This window comes from Rattus norvegicus, chromosome 6 (genome assembly GCF_036323735.1).
Source record: "Rattus norvegicus strain BN/NHsdMcwi chromosome 6, GRCr8, whole genome shotgun sequence".
In the NCBI taxonomy this organism is placed as follows: domain Eukaryota; kingdom Metazoa; phylum Chordata; class Mammalia; order Rodentia; family Muridae; genus Rattus; species Rattus norvegicus.
In genome coordinates, this window is record NC_086024.1 from 12,684,874 (window position 1) to 12,695,197 (window position 10,324).

Sequence of the window (10,324 nt, forward strand, 5' to 3'; positions counted from 1 at the left end):
AGTCAGGGTCTCATGTAGACCCGGTTGGCCTCCAACTCGTAGTTTGGAACAGGCTTATAACTGCAGACTGCAGTTTCCTTGGAGAGGCCTCCGGGCTGTCGAACCAAAATGGCCCTTATCACGCACAGACAGAGGTCCAGGAGTGAATCCTGGACAGGTTCTTTTTTCTGTGGAGATGGCCTGGATGTTCATTCAGTCTGCCCGTTTACAGAGTGGCAACCCTCCAACCTTCAGGGTTCCGGTGGAAGCTAAAAGAGAAGGGTCCATTAACAGTTTGTAGATCCGGGTGAGAGTCTGTGCTTATATAAATGTCACACTGAGAAGCTTACAGCAGGAACACGTATAAAGTCTGACGTGATCCCTCCCAGGATGCAGTGTTGCTCAATGGAGCCCATTCATGTTCCCGAGAAGAACACGGAGAGGAAATGGAAGGAGTGGGTGGAACCAGAAGGTTCTGGGCCAAAGGTGTTCTCTGCACCTTAAAAGTGAGGTATCATGGCCTTGGGCCCCACACCTATGGAGATAGAGAAAACCAGAGCTGAGGTAAGCTCACCGGGCTCTCGGAGCTCAGTGTTCACTCGGAACTGCTGAGGCGAAGCTGATGAATGGCAGAGGCTTCGTGGGAGAGTCTGGGAACAGACTAGAGAGTGAGGTCACCATGAGTGAGCTGTGAGGGAAACAGTGGTTGGCGGAGGGCTGCCTACCACAGCTGGCCAGCTGCTCTGTGGGTAGAGGCTTAGCTGACCTAGTCTCATTCTTCTAAAAGCTGCAATCCACTGTACAGTTCAATGCCTCGGGGGCTTCCCCTTGTTAAAATGTGAATGGTCACATTTGCAAGTGGGATCGTCATGAATGGTGAATTCATTTCTTTTCCTTTTTTGTCGTCCCTTTTCATTTGAGCTTCTAGCTGGGAGCACACCTTGCCACCTGAGATGCCAAAGCCAAACATGAGGAAGGCAGGCTGAATGGAAAGGCCCCTTTAACCATCCAAGAACCAGCGAAAAGCCCAGCCCGCAGCTCCAGAAGGGTTCAAAAGGCGGGGGGGGGGGGGGGGGGGGGGGGGGGGCAGGGTGAACTGCAATCTCCAAACACCAGCTTGGACGTGCCCAAAGGTGGCACTGGGCAGGGCAAAGGAGAGGGCCACACACAGGGACTTCTCTGGAACTGATGTGGGACAGTCACTAGGCTCTGTGGCTACAGGCCCGGGACAGGTCTCGACAGTCAGGACTGACTGAGAGTGGTGGGAAATAGGATGTGGGGTGGGTAGGGGAAATCCAGGCAGAGAGGCTGGGCCTGCAGTTAGAGCGGCTTGTATTTCTGGGACCAGGGACTCAGAAATCAGATACTGGTTTGACCTGCCTTCAAGGTAGGATGGATGGTAGGTATGCTGGGACGGCTGAGCACTTCCTGAAAATGTTTTCCCAACCCTAGCATTCCTTTAATAGGGAACCAAGCCTTGCGTTACAGAGCAAACTTAAAATGGCGTGGGAAGAGAAACTCTAGACAGAGGAAGAAGAGCGTGTGTGTGTGTGTGTGTGTGTGTGTGTGTGTGTGTGTGTGTGTGTGTGTGTGTGTGTGTGTGTGTGTGTGTGTGTGGCGCGCCGTGCTGGCTTCCTTCTTGTAGGGTGGTCAGGTTTTGCTCACACCCATTCGTATGAGGAAATACATCAATCAATCAGCTTCCTCTATCGCCAAAGACGGCAGAATCACTTCCAACTGGCTTTAGGTTTCCCAGATTTAGGCAGCAAAAGAGAGCAAGCTCCTCCTCCCAACTGCACCCCCTCTCCCCCCAAAAACAAAATTATGAAACCAGAGAGTGGCTTCAAAAGCTTCAATTCCTATTCTAACTCTGGTAGTTCTCTGCCGTTCTGAAATGTAGTGCTGCCCCCTGCTGCCTATATTGAGGTATAGCAGCCGAAAAGCGCGGGGGTGGGGGACTCTGACCCGTGTCTAGGAAGCCTATGGAGGGAACACCGCCCAAGAAACAGGGCAAATAGGACAAGACGCTCAGAAAACACCTCTGGGTGTCTTTGGTTTTGAATTTAAACAGGGATATCTAATTCTAGGGCTCGAGTTTTGCAAATTAAGTTCCAGGGCCTGAACGTTCAAAGAACAATGGCTGCCAGCCCCACCCGCCTCCGGATTCTAGGTCCCTGGGCAGCCTCCCAAAGCCTCACCGGATTCTGCAGTTCTCTCCTGTGAGGCGCCTGGCCCGAAGTGGGAGAGGGAGTCGGGGGTGCGGTGGGGGGTGGGGGAGAGTCTCCATTACACTCCTCCAATCTCTCCAAAGGGGTTTTCCCTACAGTTGCTAAATGAAGCGATGTCGGTTTCTGTAGAAGGGGCCCATCAGAAATTCGAATTCCCGCAGATGCACTTGGATGGTCAAATATCTCACAAAGGGTATCTTCAAGTTGCCTGATGCTATGTTAGAGTATTAACAGAAGACACCAAACATGCTGCCTTTTTATATTAAAATTTTTGTATGTGTACATGTGCCAGAAGAGGGCGTCAGACCCCTGGAACTGAAATTATAGATGGTTGTGAGTCATCACAGGGAAATCTAACCTAGATCCTCTACAAGAGCTGCAAGCGCTCTTAACTATCGAGCCATCTCTCTAGGCTCGTCATTCTTGTGAAATGGAGCCATACAGGTTGATCCTGAAATCAGTATAAATTTTATCAATATCTCTTTACAATGCTTGCTTAGCTGGGCGTGCAAGCACACACCTGTGATCCTAGTATTCTGGATGTTGAGGCAGGAGGACTGCCGGAACTTTGAAAACAGCCTGGGCCACATAATGAGACATCATCTTTAAAAGAAAAAAAAAAAAAAAAAACCAAAAAGCACAGAGATGGGGCTGGAGAGATGGCTTACTGGTTAGAGCATTGGCTTCCCTTTCAGAGGTCCTGAGTTTCAATTCTGAGCAACCACATGGTGGCTCACAACCAACGGATCTGTAATGGGATCTGACGACATCTTCTTGCATGCAGGAATTATATGCAGATAGATCACTCATACACATACAACAAGGAAATCTTTTAAAAAATTTAAGATATATCTTTAATCCCAGCACTCAGGAGTTCAAGGCCAGCCTGGTCAACAGAGTGAGTTCCAGGGCAGCCAGGGCTACACAAAACTAAAGCAAAGCCCAGAGATGGCTCAGCAGTTGAAGGTTGGGCCACCGGGCGTGAAGATCTAGAAGGTAGGGAAAGAAAGGATGACTCCCGCCATTGTCCTCCGACCTGCACGTACCTGTTGTGATGTGCATTGTGTCATAGAATCCACAGGACATGAACAATAATAAAATATAAAGTCTGAGCCAGTAGTAAATTCTGCTTTCACTGTGTCTGGGGACACTTAAACCCCCCTGATAGAATTGCATACTCATTGAGAGCTTTAGGGTCAGACTCAAGGAGGGACGGTGCTCTCCTCACAGCCATGAAGCCATCAGTTCAGGGTGAGGGAGAAGAAGGAAGGTGTTCTGGGTTTATAGAGCTGGGTCCACCTAACAGGTTACAAATGGAAGCGCCCATTCTAAGTAAGCCAAAGGCTGTTTATTCCTCGTGGTACCAACAATTAAGTGCCAAGGACCCTAGGAAGTGGCCGTGCTCTGAATCTGAGCGTGCTCAAGAATTAGACCTGCGACTTTGCTGATGCCTCCATTACCTGGTGGCGATGTCTGAGGACCCATCTCAGCTCTGCTCAGAACTGCTGGGAGTGAGTCACACTGGACGACCCAAAGTAGAGCAAGCAGTTTGCTCTAAAAGCTGGGGCAGTCAATTTCATGGGCAGTGGGGCCTATACAGAGAAGGGACCACCAGTGCTCTGTGGTGACTGCCTTACAGAAACTTTTAAACTTGGGCATTTATTTGGAATGACATGGGAAGCGTAAGCAGGGGTATGCAAGCTTAGATTTCTCAAACCCGACTTCAATAAGGGCTCTCAAATGCCTTGACCCCCATCTAGCCCACTATTGCAGGTTTCCACTCTAATGCTAATATATCCTTGGAGTATATTGGCTGGCCTACTTCCTCAGTTTTTTTCCTGATAACTGTTGGAGCCAGCAGGCAAGAGTTGAACTGCTCTGAGGGAGGATCAAGGCTTAAAGATAGAAAAGGTGGGGCTGGGGATTTAGCTCAGTGGTAGAGCGCTTGCCTAGGAAGCGTAAGGCCCTGGGTTCGGTCCCCAGCTCCGAAAAAAAGAACCAAAAAAAAAAAAATAGATAGAGAAGGCATAAACAGAAAACTGCAAAGCCGGGCTGGAGAGATGCCTCAGTGGTTAAGAGCACTGATTGCTCTTCCAGAGGTCCTGAGTTCAATTCCCAGCAACCACATGGTGGCTCACAACCATCTGTAATGGGATCCGATGCCCTCTTCCAATGTGTCTGAATAATGTACTCATATACATGAAGTAAACAAATAAAAAAAAAAAAAAGAAAACTGCAAAGCCAAGGACAGCAGGTCAGTCAGTACCACAGCAGCGGCAACCAGCAGCAGACTGCGGCCTCCAGTTTGTTTTTCTTAGCCTTTTTATACTTCACAACACAGTGGGAAACAGCCTCAAGCTACAGAAGCAACCGCTGAAATATACACAGGACAGAATCTGTTCAGTCCTCCAAGACAATAGAACCTTCAGCTCCTCGATTTGAGCCTCAGATGTACCTCTTCGTAATGTTCCACACTTCTGCAGGGCAGGAAATCTGCCAACAGACACTGACCCACTTAAATCTGCGTGGTAGGCAGACTTCCCCCTCCCTCATCCCCCTCTCTCCTTCCCTTCCTCCTCCCCCCCCTCCTCCTCCTTCTTCCCCCTCTCCTCCCTCCCCAGCTTCAGAGAAACAGGTAACCTAGTGTCTCTCAGCTAACGAGGCATTATTTAATCCGTCCCTGGGGGCTTTAGCCTCCCTTTTTGTTGGATAAGCATCCTTTAAGGTATTATTGGCTCTTTCTATAGCTGCTTGTCCTGTGGGGCTGAGTGGTATAGCAGTAACGTGCTTTATATTGTAATACGTAAAGAATCGCCTCATCTCATTGGAAACGCGTGTGAGCATCATCAGTTTTAATCTGGGCAGGCACCCCATAATTGCCATTATTTCCAGTAAGTGTGTAATTACACCATCAATCAGCCCTTTCAGAACATAAAGCAGTTGTTCATTGAAACCCTGAATGCATGTCGATATGGCATGGTGTATATACCTTTGCTTTCCAAAGCCTGAGAAATGGAAAACACCCCTCTGCCGGATGTCGTTTCCTTTGGCACCCCTAGGGTTACTACCAGCAGATAACGAAATTTGATTGTATAGCGAACACATAGGACAATTCAAAATGGTTTCTTTGGCTTGTTGCCAGGTGATGGAAATATTTTTCTTTAAACCTCTCCTATTAATATGATATTTTTTTATGAACTGTTGATGCTTCTAACACATTTCCAATTAGTGATTGGTCAATTTCGTCATTCCCTTGAGCTAATGGACCTAGCAAATCTGTATGAGGCTGAGTTTTGTAATATATAGTGGATGGTTTCGACCTCTGATGCTCATTTGCAACTGTATAAACAATAAGGTTAATTCTGAATTACCAGGTAAACTCAGCAGTCTCTATATGCAAAACAACTTTCCGTGGATAAAGAATCAGTGATGATGTTAAGAGATTCAGGATAGGGGTTGGGGATTTAGCTCAGTGGTAGAGTGCTTGCCTAGCAAGTGCAAGGCCCTGGGTTCGGTCCCCAGCTCTGAAAAAAAGAAAAAAAAAAAAAAAAAGAGATTCAGGATAATCTAACAATACCATAAGGATTGCATATGATTCTGACTTTTGAACTGAGGTATATGGGCTTTTGATCACCTTGCTTATTTTATGTGACTTATAACCTGCCATCCCCATCTGGTTTGCATCAGTATAGAATGTTGGTGCCTCTGGAATTGGTGTTCTGTTTACAACATTGGTAGACTCTAGTTAGTTCTTTTTATAAATTGTATATATTTGCTTTTTGGATATTCGTTATTAATTTTGCCCAAGTAGTTACCACAAGCTCATTGCCAATCTTCATTAATCACCCGTAATGACATAATCTCAGTGTTTATAAGAGATATTGCAATTTTGGCTGGATCTGTTCCTGACAATTAACGTAATCTTATTCAACCTTTTATAATTCATTCAGAAATCTTTTCTGTATAGGTCTTCAATTTTTTACTTTGTATATAAGCTAGGAAAATCCATTCCATAATACTGTCTTCTCTTTGCATAATAATCAAAGTAGGAGAATAAATTGAAGGTAAAGTGACCAAGATAGAATGAAGTTTAGAATTTAGGGTTAATTCTATCCACATTTGCCTCCTGCAGTTTTTGTTCTGCAAAAGTTCTTTTCTGTTTGAAATAAATTACTTAACTCAGATGTACTTAACCCAATTGTAGGTCTCAGCCAGTTAATATCTCCCATTAATTTTTCAAAATTGATATAAAGATTTTCAATTAGTCCCTACAAATTTGTTCCCTTTGTAGTTGAATTTTTGTTGACTGATTTTATAACCCAAATAACTAAGCAAATCTTTTCTTTGTATTTTTTTTCCCAAAGCAATCTGTAACCCCCAACATGGTAAAATTCTTTGTGTTATCTTAAACATATTTTCTCAAACCTCTTTGTCAGAATCAGACAACAGAATGTCATCTATATAATGATAATTGATAAATTAAGGAAATTACTTTTGAATTATTTCTTATGCTTGTTGCATAAAATACTGACATAAAGTTGGACTATATAACATCCCCTGTGGATGTACCTTCCAGGGGTATCTCTTTGGTGGATGACAATTACTTAAAGTAGGTACTAAGAAAGCCTTTCCTTATTCTGCTCATGCAAGGATATTATGAAAAGGCAATCTTTCAAGTCAATTATTATTATGGCCATGACCTCAGTAATGAAGATAGTAAAGGGAGTCCAGGCTGTAAAGGCCCCATTGGTCAAATTATTGTATTATCTGCTCTTAAATTGTTACCACCCTCCATTTACCGGATTTCTTTTTTACAGCACACAGGGGAATTCCATGGGCTGGTAGACTCTTCCATAGTTGAGCCTTCCACTGCTCTTGTACTAGTCGTTCAAGTTCCTGCAATTTTTCTTTTGTCATGGGCCACTGCTCTTGCCATACAGGTCGGCTTGATAACTATTTTACAGGCAAGGCTGTTGGTGTGTCACAGAGGCTCCTTTTATAAATTTGGAAATTGGGTCCCTGAGATGTCCTGTTTTTGGGTAGTGGACACAGTTTGTGATTTTTCTCTATCACCTGTATCAGTACCTTCTCCAGGAGCATCTGCCACATCACATTTAATTTCCCCTTTTGCTGTCCCTGGAATTGCAGGAATATTAATCTGCATGCACTATTTTTGTGAAAGATCCCCTCCCCATAAATTTATGGGTTTATCAGCCACATAAGCTTTCAACTTCCCCATTTGTCCTTCTGTTCTCACACAGATAATCCATTAGACACTTTGTCCTATTCCTGATAATTTAGCAATTCCTATAAACTGTGTGTAAACCTTCTGAAGTGGCCAATCTGGATTCCAAGACTTTGGGGAAGTATATTAACATCAGGTCCTGTATCTAACAAACGTTCCATGTCAACAGCCTTCATTTGCACCATTCATTTGGGTCTGTGATCATTGACCGTTGTTCGCTAGAACACACGTTTTCCAAAAGGTCCTGTCCTTTCTACTGGAGTGGCCCTGCCCTTAACGTAAGGAAATGACAGTTGAGCAAGTCTATCTCCTGTGTCAATTGCATTTCCTTTCTTACATATGCCACACTTCTAATTTCTTCCTTGCTATCCCCATCTACTATACCTGGATGCACAATAAATCCTTGAGAAGTTAACCTACTTCTTCCCAAAATTATTCCCACTGTTCCAGAGGGTAGAAGACCATACACACCAGTGGGTAACTTGTAAAATTCAACTTTTGGGGATAAGGTAAGACCTGTGGACAGATCCAAAGTTGCACTCCCTTCTGTAGCATGTGTAACATCAGAAATACTTAATTTCTATTTTCTTGCCTGCTTGGTACTTTCTGTCTGATCAAAAGAAGACTGTTTACCTCTGCTCCTTGAGCTGACAGGCTCCTCTGTTTATTTCCCAAAGGCAAGAGGTTACCTTGTATATTCCTCTTGGACTGGCAACCCTTTGACCAATGTTTGCTCTTTTCACAGTGGCTACAATACCCTGGAAACTTTCATGGTTCAAAACAGCCAGAACCAGCTTGTTCTCCTCGGCAAACACCATATTCTCCAGAGCCAGTGTACCTGCTATATTCAGAGCCCTGAATCTTCTAGCCTTATAATCTTTTTGGAAATGGCCAAATTCACCACAATTAAAGCATTGGGCATTTTTATTTCTAAGACTTCCAGCTATGGCTTGTATTGCAGTAAAAAATAAAAATGGTTCGGCGGCTACTGGTACCTGTGAGTCCCACTCTGTGTGGATCCACAGGAGCCATGCACTCCAGATGTCTCTCTGCCAGCTGCTTTCTCACACTGTCCCCTTGGCAGGTTGTTACCAAGCCTGACACACACATCACTTCTCGAATGGCATCATGACTCACTAACCCCAGACATCCTATAGCCGCCCTCTCCAGGCTGTCTCTCTGTCCGCCGAGAACTTTGCTCACATCCCCTGTAGCCCAGTTCTAGAAATTTATAATTTATCAATCAGATTTATATGTTAAATTCTCAATCGACAATATATCCACACAAGCATTTAACATCTCTTTAACAATTGGAGAGTGCAAGCCATACAACATAACAGCCTATTTAAAATGCTTTAGATTTAGTATTTCTGTTGGATGCCAGGTCAGTCCATTATAAGAAGGAGAACCATCATTAGCAGGCATATGCTCTACCAAGACTGGGAAGGCTGAAGGTGCCTGTGTCCTCTGGTGGTGCACTCAGCTGAACACTATTGTACCTGTCCCATTCCCTGCTCTTCCGGGTCTCTCATTTCATAAAGGTGCTCTGGGTAATGAAAATGTGGAGCAAAAGCAAGGTGGCAGTTTGCCTTCCAGCCCATTTCGATTCCCTTTTTCATTGCTCAGTACATTCCTGGTTTCAGACACCAAGCCTGAAGTGTGTTTTTCTTTTCCCATTTGTTCCTTTTGCTTCCTAAGCATTTCTACCTCTGTTTACAAACTCTTTACATGCTTAACCAACTCTGTGATCTTCTCTAACATAAGAGAATAGTCAGCTTTTGCCCAATCTTTTTCAAAAGGGTATATGTGAAAACCAGGAAACAAAGTCTCCCTCCCCCTCCCTGGGAACAAGGTAGGAGACCACCCAGAGGCTGTAGCTGCTATTTTGCCAATCTCCTTAAAGAACATGGCTAACTCCTCAATCTGACCTTTCCTCTACCACATTCAAAGCAAGATAACCCATTATGCTAAGCCACATTGGGAATCACCTGTAGGCTTAGATTTTTTTTTTTTTAAAATCAACTTTTAATAAGGGTTCTCAAATGCATCAACCCCTCCCACTTATAGTACACTGTTCAAAGATAGGGGAGAAGAGATGGTAAATGTGACAGGGGATGTGGACTTGTTTAGAAGTAATTCCTTGGGGTTGGGGATTTGGCTCAGTGGTAGAGCGCTTACCTAGGAAGCGCATGGTCCTGGGTTTGGTCCCCAGCCCCGGAAAAAAAAATGAGTAGAAGTAATTCCTTGGGGACAATTCCAATCTCATTTGTTAGGATACCAGCAGTCTAGTTCAGTTGTGTCAGGATACTAGACACAAATAAGCAGCCATGGCCTGATCCAGCAGAAACCACCAGGCCTCCACCAAATTGTCAAAAGTCAGCAGGAGTAACCAGAACCAGCTGGAATGCCAGGGGACGTTCTCTATTGTGCCTCTTTCAACAAAGCAAAGATCAGGGAAGGCCAGTGAAGATGAAGATGTGAGACCAATGCTAGCTGTGCAAGGGTGCCATCACTGTCCACTGAGTCCTACTGATAATGGGCCTCTTCTAACACCATGTGAGTCTGCATCATATGACATGTCCAGAAACTTTCACTTCAGCGGTATACATGACTTTTCTTACTTATTTGTCTTTATTATACTGGGTCTCACTGTGTAGCTCTGGCTAGCCTGAAATTTTATGTGTAGACCAGGTTGGCTTTAAACTCACAGAGAGCTACCTGCTTGTCTCCAAAGTGCTGGGATTAAAGGCAAGCACCACTACACTGGGCCTACATTTATTTAGTGCATATTTAGTGGGTGTTGGACAAGTCATGGATTGTGTGTTGAGGCCAAAAAAGACCTCGTGGGGTTTGGCTCTCTCCTTCCATCAGG

General features: G+C 44.6%; 1 long non-coding RNA gene across 1 annotated transcript; it reads left to right on the forward strand.

Moving 5' to 3' along the window:
- The first annotated feature begins 271 nt into the window (after positions 1 to 271).
- LOC120103461 (uncharacterized) lies at positions 272 to 8,438 on the forward strand. Its single transcript, XR_005505639.1, has 2 exons — positions 272 to 543; positions 8,198 to 8,438. It is a non-coding gene; the product is annotated as an uncharacterized LOC120103461 (long non-coding RNA).
- The last annotated feature ends 1,886 nt before the right edge of the window (positions 8,439 to 10,324 follow it).